The 16,461-nt window shown below is 35.7% G+C and overlaps 1 long non-coding RNA gene across 1 annotated transcript; it reads right to left on the bottom strand.

Annotated features, from left to right (window-relative positions):
* Positions 1–613: 613 nt before the first annotated feature.
* On the bottom strand, positions 614–15,498 carry LOC117407887 (uncharacterized). The gene is made up of 7 exons (XR_009319912.1): positions 15,359–15,498; positions 10,637–10,803; positions 8,335–8,442; positions 3,971–4,027; positions 2,253–2,381; positions 1,123–1,230; positions 614–816 (listed from the first exon to the last, which is right to left on the bottom strand). It is a non-coding gene; the product is annotated as an uncharacterized LOC117407887 (long non-coding RNA).
* Between the last annotated feature and the right edge of the window lie 963 nt (positions 15,499–16,461).

The raw sequence follows: 16,461 nt of genomic DNA, 5'->3' as shown, positions 1-16,461 counted from the left end.
CAATATTGCCAAAATAATATTAAATCACAAATAGAAAAAGGAAACACACAAAAAAGTGCTTATAAAATCATAAATATAATACATAAAAAAACATTTGTGCAATACAAAACAAACCTCTAATTTGCCTTGGTCACCTTGTGACACTAACGCAGACAAGGATGGGGCAAAGCATGTCACCACAATTACATTACAGGGCAAAGGCAGTTTGCTCATCAAAATGAGGTGCATGCGCATTGTGCCCTAGTGTTAGAGCAGGGGTCCAATCACGGTCCTGGAGGGCTATTCCACCCCCGGTTTAACAGGTAAAGAGATATAAATTACCTTTAGATACAAATAGAACTAGACTAAAAGTGTTTGCCTGGGATGGAAAATGGAAATTCAAAGAAGTTTATTTTTTTATTTTTTATTAAGCAAAGCAATACATCATACAACACCAAAAGACAGCTCAATGTATCACTTCTCTATATACCATGCTTCTTTCTCATTAATGTGACATATTAAAATATAAAAACAATGTCATAACTGAACATGTGAAACATTTCAGCTTTTAAATACAAATTATGTTATTGAAAATATAAGCAAAACATTTTCATATCAATACAAATTCCCCGACAGTTTACACATGGGAGGATTTCATTGTTGTTTAACTTGTTCTGATAATAACACCTTGCAGAGATGAAGTCTTTAGCGCTGGCTAAGCTTTGCTAGAGGAGGCGGAGGGACAGTTGTCTTCTTGACTGCATGCTTCTTATAGTTCGATTGAGCAAATCTGCACCCAGGTCACTGGATTCATGGCTGTTGAAAAGCAACCTCTGGCTGAAAAAGACAATGAAATGCACATTACTGAACTTAGAAGAGTTTCTCTCTCTGTCATTCTCATCTATAATCATACACAATCCCTGCTTTCTACTTTCTTCCCAATAGTGTTTAAATAATTTCAGTTGCCCTTAATCCTAGCCAAACCCCAGGCTCTTACATAGAAATGAACAGCAGAGCCATATTATTAAGTTTGTTACATTACACTTAAAGAAAACACAACAACAGCATGATTATTCACCCATTGTTCAGGTAGTGTGAATAGGATGATGGTGCATGTTTATGTAGAATATGATACACATTTACCATGTCAGTGTAACTGCATTCAGATTTGCATCCGAAGGCTGATGTAGAGATAGCGATGAACATCTCCAAAATGTTCAGCACCAGAAGAACTGCCAGAATGCCTACATACTGTAAAACACACATCAGTTCATTCAAAAGCCATTGTCTAGACAGCACATTATAACAAGAATGAAGCCTATTATAGGATATATTGAATACTGGATGCTGGGGTCCATTATAAGATGGTGAATCCAGAGATCTGATGCAGGACTTTGTGGAGTAGTCCTTTCTCAACAATGATCTTAACTTTAAGCAATAGTTACAGATTTGACTGCATTTAAGGGGTGTTATGTCCGTACTATGCATCCTAGTATAGTAATATTAAACATTACATATAAGGCAGTTATAATAATACAATGGGATTTTAATTACAATAATGATCTATAACTATAAAACTCAATTTTAAAGAGTAACTAGCAGGGTTCCTAAAGATACAGCATTACATCCCCACATGTTGCTAAAACTGTTTAAATAACATACCTGTAAATGTTCTTTTCATTGTTAACATCCTGACAACGTTTTACACTTTACAGTCTGTTTCAAAGCTCTTTTCAAAATGTCTGCTCAAGTGCACTGGAGTTTGAGATCTGTCCTCTAAATCACTGCAGAAAGAGTGATAAAAACAAACACACATAAAAACAAGTGCTCTGGCTTTTCTGTTCTATACCACATCATGGATCGTTATTGCTTTGTTACCTCTGAACAACAATCCTTACTGTGCACTAGAGTGGCAGTTTTGAAAAGCGCTTTGAAGTTATAAGTGTAAACAGCTGTCAGGATGTTAGCAATGAAAAGAACATTTCCAGGTACGTTATTTAAACAGTTGTAGCAACATGTGGGGACGTGTGACACTATATGTTTCGGAACCCCGCTACTTATTCTTTAAATATGTAGAAATTATATAGAAAATAAACTGGTAAAAATCTGACAAAAACAGAAGTTCTGGTGCTGTATGTGAGGGAGTGACAGCGAAACAGTGAAAGAGAAGCACATGAATGAGACAAGAGTTGAAAAGGAGGTAATATAAAGGAAAAAAATAAAACGATAAAAGAAGAGAGAGGTTGAAGATTGCAGGCGGTGCAAACACTTACTGGGTTTGTCGAGTAACTATGGGAGTAATAATAACCTGAAGTTACTATGGACAGGTTTACTGAATAGAGAATAAATCCAACTCCAGCAAAAATAGAACTGACAACGTTCATTCCTAAACATGCCTTGACCTAGAAGTGAAATAAAACAACAACATTACAAATACAAGTTTTATTCATAATCAGATCAATACATTCAGAACTAGGGTCTACGTTACCTCTTATATGATCACATATTCACAAGTGATAAATTACAACAAGCACACTGAAAAAGAATCTACTTGACCCTTGTCCTTTTTTATTCTGACATGGGTTTAAACAATGATGTGAGAATGATATTACACCAGTTCTCATTTTACTTACCTAATAGTGTCCATCCAGGTTACCAGGTGGAACTGGCTCGTTCTACTGGTCTCAGAGGATGGCTACGTGTCATTATTTGTTTAACGTTTCTATTACTACTAATTGCATGTGTGCTGTTAATGTGTTTCATGTGCTTAATTAACCCTCATCAGCAATGAGATCAGCAGTATCAATAGCAATTCACTATTCTTTGTGAAACTTGTACAGCTTTAAGTAAAATATCATTTTTCTGGTAAAAGATCTATAATTCTTTATTCCAAATCCATTACTTTGTCAAAGAAAGGTGATAGCTACTATAATTATAGTAAGACAAGTACGATAACTTAGTCAGCCAAGTCTCCAAAATCTAGAAAAGTATAGTAAGATAACGATATGATGACATCACAATTTTAGAAGAACGCTCCATTCTGGGTGCCAGAAGTCGTTAGCTATTGTTACAGGTATCTTTTCTCCTTTTTAACTATTTGCATACCTGTACCCTTTAATTTGTATTAAGGCGACAATTCAAACTCCCTAAAGTTGTAAGCAACACTTCACCTCGACTGACACACTGTACAGTGACATGTGAAAGTTATGCGGACAGCTGCACATATGAGTGTTTACAAAGATGACAGTGTGCTGTCCAAGTGCTGGCAAGTTAAGCAGAGGTATGTATGAACAGTAATGAACAGTTTTAATTTGAGATCCGTCTTTCTAATACCTATCAACTATGTAATTTATGGTGGATACAGACATGTGGTGCAATGTTTATTAGCATACAGGTGGAGCAATGTTTGTTAGAATATTTGTCCCAGCACTAACAAAAATAATATTATTCCTTACCGCTATTTTCATGTCATACTACTAAAGCCTCTTCTCATCCATCTTATTCGCGACAGTAACTATGGCTATGCTTTCTTTGAAATGTTATCTCAAACCTGTGCATCTAAAATTCGACAAACGCTGTGCCCATTAACAGCAAAAAAAATGGGTTTCCATTAAAACACATTTGTAGTGTATAAACAGGTCAATGTGATGATGTCATGGGCATGGCTAAGGTTATTCACAAGCAGCTAAGAGATAGCAGCAAACAGAAACACTATCAGGAATTGAAATTGAAGCTTAAACAGTAACAGCAATGAACTGTGCTGAATGACAGCTGGATATTAAAGTAAAGGTTAATTAAGAGAGGGCTTGCTAGGGGCTGCTGTGGCTGCACACAATAACACTGGTGGCTGCATTTGAGAAATGATGACCTAGGAAGAGCCTTAATATTAAATAAAAAAGAAATGAATCAGTCGATTTAGAAAAAGTTCAGTTACACAAAAAGTGTGTGTTACAGATGGCAGGTATTTCTATTTGTGTATCAGTTTACTGACCAGATCTCTTCTGTGGGTATTCTCAGCTGCAACAGCCAGGGATCCAGAGATAATATACTGTAAGAGATACAAGATTTCCATTGTAAGCCATGAATATAAATAACAACTGAGACCTTTAAAAAGATGTGCAGGTTTGCAAATACTCAGTGCGAGATTAATAATGACCCAAATTAGCAGAACAAGCCAGTAGCCGACTACAGCATTGGGAAGGGCCCACACCCAGAATATTATTTATAGATTTGAACTTTACTCCAAAATGTTTAATACCAGGTTATTTGCAATGGAGGATGGTGGTTGGTTTGGTCAACAAAGAATAATAAAATCACACAATTCAAGATGTTCTGTTATACAGCCAATTAGTCATTTACTGACACTTATTAAAAAAAAAAAAAAAAAACTAAGCCCTTTGCGGTCCTATGTCGGCCCTGGTCCGACATTGCAATTATTCCTATCCGGTCTAATGTCGGACCCTGTCAAAAAGACGCAAGAAACAGGTTTCTAGTCGTTTTTTCTCCGGAAAAAGCCAAGAAAACCATTCAATGGCCGAGTGGGAGCGAGAGGAGCCGAGACAAGCCGAAAAAAAAGGGTGTATCTCATGAATAGTCATACTTGCCCCTGGCATCAGATAACGGCGGCCATAAGGAAACAAGCTGGCTGTAACTGCATCAGTGCTCAGAGAATATCACAGACATTTGCAGAGATTTTTTGAGATGTTATAGTAATAAAATAATGACTTGGATCGCATTATTGAGGCGTTTGGTGATAAAACGAGTGATCAGGCGATGATTGATCGGTATGTACGACTATTATTATTATTATTATTATTATTATTATTATTATTATTATTATTATTTATTTCTTAGCATATGTGAAAGCGATAGCAAACGAAAGGGTGTGGCGGGGCTGGAGATGCCTAGTGAGTGCTTTGTTGATATGCAGGGCCTTTTAAACCAGTTTGACTGTGGAAAAAAAATACTTTTAAACAGCGCGTCTAAAATTAACTGTGCGTGTGAAAATAAATTGGACCTGATGCGCCTGACACGCACTTAATAAATGGACTGCAAAGGCCTAATACTAATACATGTATTTAAGGCTTTAAGCATGGAAATGTGTATTACATATAATTAATAGAACTGAAATACTTGAATCCATACCCTTAATTGGTAAGACTTAATAAACATGCAATAAACATACATCACATTTAAGCATTGAATATAAATATGATATAGATTATAAATAGCAGTTCTGAATCAAATATTAGAAAACACTTCAGTACCATCAGCCAATCAGCTTCCAGCTCTAGCTGGCTTCTATCAGACAGTAGATGCCCTCTGGAACGTCACGGCATCTACTGTGAATCAAACAAAATCAATCCGTGCAAGTGCCAGCTTTTGCATTTTGATTTGCCTTAATGAAAGCTCAGTTCATATCTATTGGACAGAAAATACTAAACAGAGACAATTGGTCCAAATATATTTTATTATTGAGCAAAACCAGTCAAACAATTCTTTGCACTTACCAAAGCAACCAATCCTGTACCTGCAGAGTCAGCCAATCATAGTCTGTCTGTCAGCTTGACTGGCGCTCAGTAACATTGTGCTGTTCAGATATCTGGCACTGTTCAGATAAACTATAAGCAACTCTTATAGAACTGGTCAGACACATGGCAAATGACATTTAATAGAGAGAAGGTACTGCACACAGGCAATAAAAATGTGTATTATAAATATCATATGGGAGATACTGAAATTGAATGAATCTATGAAAAAGACCTAAGAGTTTAAGTTGTCTCAGAAATGTCTTCATCTAGACAAAGTGGGGAAGCTATAAAAAAGGCCAACAAGATGCTCGGATATATTGTGAAAAGTGTTGAATTTAAATCAAGTAATGTTAAAACTTTACAATGCATTAGTAAGATCTCATCTAGAATATTGTGTTCAGTTCTGGTCACCTCGTTACAAAAAGGATATTGCTGCTCTAGAAAGAGTGCAAAGAAGAGCAACCAGAATTATCCCGGGTTTAAAAGGCATGTCGTATGCAAAGAAGACTATGCGGTGATATGAATCAAGCATTCAAAATTTTAAAAGGTATAGACAATGTGGACCCAGGGAACTTTTTCGACCTGAAAAAAGAAACCAGGGGTCCAGGGGTCACAAATGGAGATTAGATAAAGGGGCATTCAGAACAGAAAATAGGAGGCACTTTTTTACAGAGAATTCTGAGGTTCTGGAACCAAATCCCCAGTAAGGATGTTGAAGCTGACACCCTGGGATCCTTCAAGAAGCTGCTTGATGAGATTCTGGGATCAATAAGCTACTAACAACCAAACAAGCAAGATGGGCTGAATGGCCTCCTCTCGTTTGTAAACTTTCTTATGTTCTTATGTAAAACATTTGTTTAATAAAAACATCGACAGGCACTATCACTTAAATAGACACTTAATATTGTAGGGAAATACCTTTTGAAAAGTATCAGATGGTGCCATTTATAGAGAGAAACATGTTTGTAGTTCAAATCTATGTAAGGATAGCAATGATAATGCTCAGCAACAGGTCTGCTAATAAGGTCTGCTCAGCAAACCGCTGTACTCTGAACAGGAAACCAGTCTTAGCTGAACAGACGCTGACAAAAATAGGTTGCTAAGGTAACGACAGTTTAAGCCTTGTGGTTGGGACATTTCCAGATAACTAGAAGAACACATTTTGCAGAACAGAGAAGCAAGTGGCTTGCCAGAGTACTGCTGTCCGCTAGAATTAGGAAGACAGCAAACGAGTTAAAACTCACGTAGGCTCTGGGATAGCTGGGTATAAATACCAGCAGAGAAGATGTCTATTTGAGACGCATCCCAAGTCCATCCTGTTCACTTGGAAGGTATGTGGCAGTGCCCCCAGAGGGAAAGGCCAAATTGATCAATACCCGACCTTTGTAATGGCTAGTTGCTAATGATAATGTTACTAATATGTGTGTCACCATAAAGGGAACTACAGTATATTAAACTCTTAATCATTGTTTGAACTTGAATCGTAGGTTATAAAATACGATTCCCTACAATATACACTCTCTCCAATTTAACCTCAAATACATCCAGAAGTATAGATTTAATTCAAATGGCTGAGATTGAAATATATACACTAAAGTAGTGTATATAAAGAAAAATAAATACAGTATGGCAGAACCACACTCTCAGTCCAAATAAACAAGAGACCATCTGGGTCAAATCCACAGAGCCTACGCCTCGCCTTGTCTCGCCTCGCTTCAGCCTCTGCCCTCCCCTCTTTACCCTGGAGTGATTGGGCCAAACCGGTTTAAATAAGACAACTACTAAGACAATTGTGAACTATCAAACAGATCAGTGAGTCAAATAGGATCAACACTGCAGTGCAGCCCCTTTACCCTCCAATGTAATAGTATCTTACCAACTAAACAAGCCAACACTAAAATGTCAATATGAACGTGTAATCATTACCAAAATGAATTAACTAGTGACATTATAAAACATAAAGTGAACACACTTGTATTTATTAAAAACACCACATACCACAGCAGGAGCCTTTCCACACGCGTTAACTCTGGAATTATTTGTTGATTTTTCAAAGTTTTTTTTTGAATAATTATGAATGTGATATTTGTGAAACTGCTCTAGTCTGTTGTTGAAGAAGCCAAGAAGAACAGAACAGAATATTTGCTACTTCTGCATAACTGAGTAAGTCCTTGGCCTATATTTCCACTGTGGCCAAAATGCAAGGAAACTGCCAGTGCCATAGTAAATGAGGTACGTGAGCAATTTACCACAGTGGAAAACCAGGTCAGACGATTAGACAAGTTTATCTGCATTATATTGACATTTTTGTTGTACATTTTGGTTAAAGTGGAAAAGTACCATTAACTGGGTTTCCATCTTTAAGGTTTAAAAAAATCTATATCAATGAAAAGTGTTTGTTTATTTTTATGGAAACACTGTTACTTGCTAAATGTGTGTGCACAAATGTTCTTCTTCACCTCCCCTAAAAGCAGGCTGCATGAAAGACAAACAATATATTTAGCAAGGTAAGATCCTGCAGAGAGCCATGCATGAGACTGTTACCCTTGAGAATCTTCTGAAGATGTAGGATGTGAGCTTTCATTTCTGGAACGGTAACCCAAATATTCCGTGCCTACCTCAAGTAAATTGACAGCAATCTTCTAGAAATGTACAGAGTGGCCTATTGGGTCTCCACTGGAACCTGATCCTGGATGTAAGGGCTATTTTATTTCTCTGCCTGTTTGAAGCATACTCTGTGACATTTGAATTGGACATTTCAAATTGTGAATAAAATCTGGGGTAAAATCCATGAAGAAACGAAGGTATTACTTATTTTCCTTACCCATACACCAGTCCAGAAAGGTAATCCAATGATTCCTGCAAACGTGTACGCATTCACCAGGACAGCACTAAACAGCAGACTCACAATCCCAATTATTATTTGCACAACCTTACAAAACAAAAGCAGATTTCAGGATAAGAATACTCAGGAATTTTAACATTTCACACATTTTGCGAATAAATAAAACATTTCATTGGTATTACACATTGTTGTATAAATCGTAGAGCTAAACGATGAATTCAAATGTTGATTTAGATTGTATTCGAGATGTAGGATCTATACTCTAGGGTCCACTCAGACTGTGAAATGCACTTGTTTCCAAGATTTTACAGACAAGCATAGTCGAAGATCTGCTCAGATCTTGCAGCTGGTCCTCAGAAACCAGCAAATCAGCTTGAATTGTGTTGGTAAGTCTGCCCTGTTTCTGTGTCCGTGCAACTTGAGAGTAAAGGACTTTTCACACCAAGTGTCAAAGCGTCAGCGTCTGGCAAATGCGTTAAAATCGTTGTACTGCAAAGAGAAGGTAAATCTGTGAAGCACAAGAGATCAAGAAGGAGGCAGCGATGAAGACATATCATTGTTATATGTGGGGCAGCGGTGTTGGTGTCTTTGTGGATTTGGGGTTTATAACATTGGAAATGCTGGGTGAATAGCATGGGCCTGTGCAGGAGCTGAAACTGGACAGTGATATGTCTCTTTTTTTAACATTCTTCAGAATGAGCAGAGACAGGTTTGCTGAGCAACTTGACATGGTTGGTCCAAACATTAAAAAAAAAAAAAAGAAATACCAACTATTGAGAGTCTGTCAGTCCAGACAGTGTCTGTCCGTCTGCTTGAGGAGAGTACTATACATATACATATTTACACAGTCGACTGCACATTAGTGTTCTGTAGCGTCCCCTAATAGAATACAAGTCTACTTACAGTGTAACCACATCTTTGATTAAAGATACAATGTTCCACTATCATTATTAAATATATATGAAGTGCAGTTAAATACAATATTTTGAATTTGTTGTTTCTTAACTTTGATAGTTCAAGTTCAAGCTCTGAATTTCATTTATTAAACCTTTTTTTAAATCAATGCAAACCAGTATATTTGCATGAAAAACAAGCATTGACCCTAAACGGGCTCAGCATGTTCTGATTGTCAGTCTGTGCTCCATGTGAGTGCAAGGCAGAGCTGTCTACTGACTGGGAACTGTGGCTGTGCGCCACAACAACTGCTTCAAGCCATAGCCAATATGTTTAATTAACTAGACTACTGTAACAAATGCACCATCACACTAAAATGTAGTGTTTCCATCATATATATGCATTTGTATAGATGAAGATGATTTATTCAGAGGGGAGTGGGTGTCTAAAGCTAAAAACCATAAGCCACTGTTTGAAACCCTGTTTAGTAGATTAAAACGGTTTTACATGATTTAAAACCTCAGTGTTGATCTCACCCCAGTCTTCTTTCTCTCCATAGCTTTATCATTTTTGAAATTTTGAAAACTGCTCAGTTGGACATTCATCACTTCTAATGGTGCTCATGATGATGTTCATTGCCGTGACGATGATGTGAGGGGTAGCGTGCTGGACTGTGATTGGTTAGAGAAATACATTTACAGATCTGTTTTGTGCAATGTTGAATGAATGTCATGTGGCCAGTGTGAAAGCCTCCATTACATCCTAATGAAGGAGTGTTGCGCCGGACGCTGATGTTTTGACGTGACGCGCTTGGGGTGAAAGGGGCATCTGGGAATTGGATTTTTAAAAGTAGAATTGGCTGCATTTTAGAATATAATTATTTTATCCTCGCGTTATTCATGATCTTTGAATTCCAATTCAAGCTTTTGTATTATAACATTGAAGCTGACATTTGAAGGCTCAAGATTCATAGCTCTTGAAGACCTGACACACAGACTGGGGCACATTGTGTCATCAATAATCAAATCAGTTTCACCTTCATCTCCTGTGCTTGACTTACCTGCTGCCAACTGGATTGCTGTGCACTGTTTGAGTTACTGAACAGCTGTTAACAAGGGTTTGATCTATATTTTTTTACATATACAGTATAATATTCAAGTACTGCATCTTATAAAACTTTTGAACATGTGTTAATTAGGTGAATAAAAAAATAACAAAAATAAAAACATGTCTAAAGAGACTTTTTTCATTCAACTGGAAGGAATTCACTGAGATGAGAACACTTTACATCGCATACCATATACAGTACTACAGTATTTCTGCCAGTACTGTGCTCTCTAAGCTTAAGAAATCACTGCACACCATGTGTATATAATTGCTGACTTACCCCCAAAGCTTTGGGCTGTCCTCGTAGAAATGTCTGCAGCGGCCCTGGCAGCTATCTTGCCACTGTTCCTGGTGCAGCCTGGCCAGCACTGCTCAGGGGGTACTTGTGAGTGACGATAACAAACCCTCCAGCTGTTGTCACATGTGAAGCCATGGCGCTTGCCTGGTCTGGTAGCGGCACATTAAAAGAAAAGAAACACAAATTGAGTTGTAGTCATTTTTTGGTAATATTTGACGTATGATTTTGTTGAGAAATGGGACACAGCAAAGGTAATGTGATGCGTTTCTTATAAACTTTGCAGAGTGTTTTAAGAACATAAGAAGAACATAAGAAATTTTACAAACGAGAGGATGCCATTCGGCCCATCTTGCTTATTTGGTTGTTAGTAGATTATTGATCCCAGAATCTCATCAAGCAGCTTCTTGAAGGATCCCAGGGTGTCAGCTTCAACAACATTACTGGAGAGTTGGTTCCAGACCCTTACAATTCTCTGTGTAAAAATGTGCCTCCTATTTTCTGTTCTGAATGCCCCATTATCTAACCTCCATTTGTGACCCCTAGTCCTTGTTTCTTTTTTTAGGTTGTTAAAGTCCCTTGGGTCAACATTGTCAATACCTTTTAGAATTTGGAATGCTTGAATCAGATCACCACGTAGTCTTCTTTGTTCAAGACTGAATAGATTCAAATCTTTTAGCCTGTCTGCATACAACATGCTTTTTAAACCAGGGATAATTCTGGTTGCTCTTCTCTTTCTAGAGCAGCAATATCCTTTTTGTAACGAGGTGACCAGAATTGAACACAATATTCTAGATGAGGTCTTACTAATGCATTGTAAAGTTTTAACATTACTTGATTTAAATTCAACACATTTCACAATATATCCAAGCATCTTTGTTGGTGTTTTTTTATAGCTTCCCCACATTGTCTAGATGAAGACATTTCTGAGTCAACATAAACTCCTAGGTTTTTCATAGATTCCTTCTTCAATTTCAGTATCTCCCATATGATATTTATAATGCACATTTTTATTGCCTGCGTGCAGTACATTACACTGTTCTCTATTAAATGTAATTTGCCATGTGTCTGACCAGTTTTGTAACACTATAAGTCATATTTATGCAGAGATTAAACAAAGAATATAAACAAGAAATATACACATTCCTGCTACTTATGTCAAAAGATCAGCTGAAGTCATCAAGGCTTTTCTCTTGTGGTTTTGTTGGCTATGCCTCGTAGCTTGTTACAGGTGTAGATTTTGGCTCCTGGTTTACCTGGGCAGTTGGCTCCAGGAGGTGCGGTAAAGTGCAGATCAAAGAACAGTAACTAAATAATAAACACTCTCTAAAGTTTGCACTATTTTACCTACACAGTTTGTACAGTTAGTCCCACTTATGTACATTATTATTATTATTATTATTATTATTATTATTATTATTATTATTATTATTATTATTATTATTATTAATTTCTAAGCAGACGCCCTTATCCAGGGCGACTTACAATCGTAAGCAAATACATTTCAAGTGTTACAGTACAAGTAATAATACAATAAGAGCAAGATAAACACAATGACTTTCGTTCAAGCAAGTATAAGTGTGACAAAATACAATTCAATAATACAGCAGATAACAGTGATAGTTACATCAGGATATGATTAACTACAAAATACTATTAAACACTTGGTAACCTTTAAGTTTTCATCAGGTGTACACAGCATGCTATTTGCTGATGATATCCGTGGGTGTTTATGTACAACAGATGTCTGCCTGGTGCAGAATGTGAGAACCTGGTCAAAATGTGATAATAACCTTTTTCTCGTCCGGCGCAACAGTGGCTGCTTGCTAGAGAATTATAATCTGTGTTTGGCGCGTGTATTTCTAAAGTGGTACAAAACTCATATTTGAGTGTCTCAAACAAACCCTTTTTTGATGTGTACTTGACTTGAAGTCATTTTAATTGTCAATTATATTTTATTACTTTCATGGGGTTCTAGTCCTAGATGTGCATTTTATTAATATTGAAAAATACTGTATATGTGTCAAAAACGATTGTATTCTTGTAGGCCTAGTTAACACAAGAGTCTTTTTTTGGCAATACAAATAAATTGCAATAATTGATATGTGTTAAGATTCGTGGTCCGATTTCAAGTTAATTATTTGAAGGTGTGGAATAATTTGAATATACATATATAATTTCACTTTAAAAACAGTTATTTTTTTTTTATTTTTTTAAATAATTTAAACATTTTGCATACATCCAAAAAAATGAAAACTTTGTCAAATAATTAACTTTAATCATGTATCACTAATTGAAAATACAATTCACTGGCAGAAAAAGGGCGGTTTCATTTACTGTATTTCCTCAGTTTGCACGTACATGCAAAATTCATCCAAATAAATACAATAAAAAATAGTTTCATTTGTGTACACTGCAGTTATACCTCCTTAGGTTATATTAGGGGACAAAACATTATTAATTATTATTATTATTATTATTATTATTATATACATTTGACAAATCTTTCTGAACTTGCGATATTATTATTATTATTATTATTATTATTATTATTATTATTATTATTATTACATGTATTAAGTGAGTTTAAGTTAGTTTATTAATGTTATTAGAATTTTTAAGCTTGTTATTATAGTTTATTAACATACGCTTGTCTATTGCTTTTATTTTATTTATTCTGTTCATCTCATCTGTTGATGCACGTGTATCATGACATAAGTAATAAATACATTTGTATTTATTGATTCATATTGTGATTGGCATATTGTGTACGGTGGTCAACTCTGAGCTAAGAGAACACTTTGCCTGCTTCCTGAGGGATGTCCTCTTAGCCAGACTACTATAATAATAATAATAATAATAATAATAATAATAATAATAATAATAATAATAATAATAATAATCACAAGAAGGGATGCAGGGAAGTTTAGATCGATTCAAATGTCTGTATTAATATCTGTACTAAAGTAATGTATTAAGATTAAAGTAATGTATTAAAATATTTTAATATTGCTAGATGTATTAAAAATAAATAATAATAATAATAATAATAATAATAATAATAATAATAATAATAATAATCACAAGAAGGGATGCAGGGAAGTTTAGATCGATTCAAATGTCTGTATTAATATCTGTACTAAAGTAATGTATTAAGATTAAAGTAATGTATTAAAATATTTTAATATTGCTAGATGTATTAAAAATAAATAAATAATAATAATAATAATAATAATAATAATAATAATAATAATAATAATAATAAATATCACAAGAAGGGATGCAGGGAAGTTTAGATCGATTCAAATGTCTGTATTAATATCTGTACTAAAGTAATGTATTAAGATTAAAGTAATGTATTAAAATATTAATATTGCTAGATGTATTAAAAATAAATAAATAATAATAATAATAATAATAATAATAATAATAATAATAATAATAATAATAATAATTAAAGAGAACTAAGGCTCAAGCTTCATAAAAAATAAATAATACATTAATATTATTTACATAAATGTACCCAAATATGTGTAACAGCGTTTCACTTCAGTTCAGGTACCTCCTATGTTTGTGAATTTTTTTTTTTTTATCTACCTCCTAAATAAAATGTAAAACATGTAAAAGAATAAAAGTACCGGTGATTTTTTATTTTATAATTAGGAGTTGAATGAATGTTGTGAAGGTGCTAACATTTATCAGCGAAAGTAAAATGTAAAAAAAGGGTTTTAGTAATTAAAATATCTAGTAGTCTACGTGTCTTAGTGGTGATTGTGCTGTTTGTTCAGTAACTTGTTTACAGTGTGTACATAAAGTGTATTCAAAGTAATCAGTCTGCAGTCTGCATTTCTACAGCTTGTCATTCAAAGCAGAGACTAGTTTTTATTCTTGTTGGGATTACTGTGTTGCCGCTGACGTTGACAGACAGCATTCAGAGGGTGTGTATAGAAAGGAGATTTTCTTTCATCAAGCAGAACAAAAGTCTACATAAAAGAAAATACTGTATTTAGGTATTTTTCAGGTTAAAGGAAATCGATCCAATCTTTAATATACAGATACACCTGTTATATGTCTGAAGAGACTCAGAGCTGGTGGGGCGATGTCCCTCCTGCCTCTGCGGCTCACGATGGGCTGGTAAATGTACGTCTTACTGGATAATTTATAGATTTACTGATTTTACAAATTAACTGTAAGTGGTGCTGCATCGATTATTTCACAGTGGTCAGTGGCAACTTCTCTCAAACAAAAGCCCTTCTCATAATAACCAACCAGAGAAGAGAAGACTGAGAAAATAAGAACCTGGCTATTTCGAGCAAATGCAGTGTGTGTGTGTGTGTGTGTGTGTATAAACAGGCTAGTGATAAAGCAACTGAGAATATTTTTACATTATGAACACCTATAACAACCTACTGAGAATCTATCAGCGGGATAAATTCAGGTTGATGTTTCTACAGATCAAACAGGCATTCATTATAGTGTTTCTTTGATTGTGTACATTATTACATAATATGGCAATCATCGATAATATATAATTGCAGTATTTTGTATTATGAACCCCTTTTAGCGTGATATAGATTTATTGATTATCATCCCAACAGTCGCTACCACTGTATGTGGAATTGTCTGTGACTAAATTGTTAACTTGTGTAAAGCATTTATTTTATATATATATATATATATATGAGAAAATCCAGGATCATTAATTACCTGTGTGTCTTCCAGGCTGATTCACCCCTGATGAGATACCAGAGTAGATATCCTGATTTGATGTCCGCAGCCCAGTGTAAATGTGTTGCATCTCCATAGCTAGTCCTCTAATGAAGAGAGGAAGAGCTGCAGATGTTCCTATTCACACATCCACACACTTTGACCACCCTGTGCAGGCTTATTTTAAGATGTTTCCAGACCACCTCAGGAAGTGGTTTGAAGCTGAAAATACAGCTGTAAGGGCAGCGTGCATTGAAGCGCTACTGTGGTCTGGACATGTATTTGTGGTCTTTATTTCTTCTGTAGAAATAATAAGCATGGCCGGATGTAAATTTAAAATGAGATCCATCAGTAACATGAAAAGTAGATCACTGTGACCTACTTTACCCTGACATGTTATTAGGACCTGCACCCTGTATCGAGTTGAAAAAACATTTGCAGTAATCACAGCCTTGACATGACATGACATAGACTCAAAAAGCTGGAGTGATGAATGCATCATTCATCATTGAGATCTGGGGATTGTGGTGGCCATGAAAGATGCCTGAAGTCTCTGTCATGCTCCTGCCCCTGCTTCTGGCACGGTGCATGGGTGCATTATCATCTGCATCAGGGTACAAGTGCAGCATTGTTGGGTGCACTTGATCTGCAGCAGTGCTTAAGTAACCTACAGCATTTGTTCAGTAATCAAGGGATTCAGGATATACCAGGAGAACATGCCCTACATCATGGCGATGCCAGATCCAATGGGGCAGACAGCTGCTAATAAAGTGGACAGAAAGGGTAAATCCACTCTACGTACATGTAAAAATGTACATTTGACATACAGGCAGCAAACTGTGTGCCTCCATTTACTCCCAGATTCAAAAAGGAAACAAAACGATGTTGGATGATGGTGAAAAACACACTTCCAGCAGCACTTTGAATATCAGAAGAGTCAGTACAGGTCTCCCCATGTTACAGGCCCACTGACTTGTACCTGCAGATTTCTGGAGCGTATTAACATGTTTTAATACAATGTTATAGTACATTAATACATGATTGAATATGAGACCTGCAAATAGTGCTGTATACAGGTATGAGTGCACTGCAATACATTAAAC

The sequence above is a fragment of the Acipenser ruthenus genome, chromosome 48, assembly GCF_902713425.1.
Source record: "Acipenser ruthenus chromosome 48, fAciRut3.2 maternal haplotype, whole genome shotgun sequence".
Classification (NCBI taxonomy): Eukaryota; Metazoa; Chordata; class Actinopteri; order Acipenseriformes; family Acipenseridae; genus Acipenser; species Acipenser ruthenus.
The sequence above is the reverse complement of the archived record's forward strand: the minus strand, read 5'-3'. Positions and strand labels throughout refer to the sequence as shown.